Source organism: Aplysia californica, unplaced genomic scaffold (genome assembly GCF_000002075.1).
Source record: "Aplysia californica isolate F4 #8 unplaced genomic scaffold, AplCal3.0 scaffold02196, whole genome shotgun sequence".
NCBI lineage: Eukaryota > Metazoa > Mollusca > Gastropoda > Aplysiida > Aplysiidae > Aplysia > Aplysia californica.
Genome location: NW_004799466.1, coordinates 6,380 through 7,981, shown reverse-complemented (window position 1 = coordinate 7,981; position 1,602 = coordinate 6,380).

Here is a 1,602-nt window from a genome sequence, read left to right as displayed (position 1 = left end):
TCTGGCGTGGTTAACCTATCAAACATATTTCGTCCTTATCTACCCCCCTTTTCTCTGTATGTTACTCTCTTGTAACAGTGAATGGTTGGCGAGTTTTCTGGTGTGGTTTGATCATTTTTTCCCTATCAAACGTCTATCGTTTTGATATCCCTCTTTTTTTCTTCTTTGTACCTTACTCTCTTGCAACACCTCTAATCTTCGACACTTATATGACTTGCTTGTGTTGCAAGCGCCGTGGAACTCTTACTAGAGCGATACAAAAAGTACCATTGTTGAGCTCCGTAAAACCTTACTACAACAAACAATTGTGGGGCTCCGTTACTTCACACAGTGAGTCAGCGAAGTGGAAAAATGGATTACAAACAACACCGGTTCCCAAACCGCGGCGAAAGAATTCTTTAGGGGGAGTTGGAATGTGGCCATATATATCCCTCGACCACCCCACCCACGGCGGCTTACAGCACGCTATAATTCTCTGACTCTATAACTCTCTGACTCTCAGACCGGCACGCACACTTCATAGATTTATAGCTCAATAAATATCCTAGATCGTGCACGCAGACGTACTTCCGGGTCACTTTAGAGAGCGGTATTTTTAGTTTTAATTTTAGGAGGAGTTTTTCGGCACGTGCTACGCGATAAGGTTATATAGGTGCCCCCAAGATTAGAGGTTGTTTCAAGAGAGTAATAAACACACACACACACACACACACACACACACACACACACACACACACACACACACACACACACACACACACACACATACACAATAAAAAAGGAGAGGTGCGGAAGACAGATGTTTGATAGGAAAGAAGGAGCACTCTTTGATCACTGCCGTAAATAAAATGTGACGTCACGACATGTTTGTGTTTGGTGCTGTATACTGTGGACATAGACGGCAGTGATTTGACTCATCTTGAGCTAAATGAAGGGCAAGCCCTGGCATCTATAAATGTGAGGCAGCGCGGCGGAATCAGGCTCTCGTCAATTGTTGGACATGTAGAGTTATTGGTATCATCTTAAAGCTTGTTCACTTGTCTTTATTTGGATGAAGAAAGTATCCATTTATCTTGAACACAAGTCGAGATATTTAAGAAAGAAGGAGGTGGGGTCACCTGTTTTCAGAAGTAAAATTAGTGAGAAAATGGCCGCTAAAGGTTAGTTATTTCCTTAGCTTAAGAGTAAGTGGTAACTAAAAATTTACATTTTCTGTGTCTTTAATCAACGTTTGTCAGAAAAATTTACACAGAAATGAGTCCTTTAATGGGCATGAAAGGTGTTGAGCCAAAAAAACAACAAAAATTTTAAAATAAAAATTCACAAACCTGCGGAAAAATGCAAGTTTGTTCATTTTGATTATTTTGACGAGAACCTGATTCCACCACGCTGCCTCACAAATAGTGTATCCGCCAGGCGCTTTGCTGTCTCACGCACGAGACGCGAGTTCGATTCCCGAGTGGAGGGAAAATTTTGCTCGAGTATTTCCGTTTTCCTCCCCAGCTGTTGTATCCCTAATTAGCCCGGGCTGGCCCTGACTACAGGCAGTGTTGGAATCCCGTCAGATAAATGATCCAATTTGAGTGGATGAGGACGTAACAC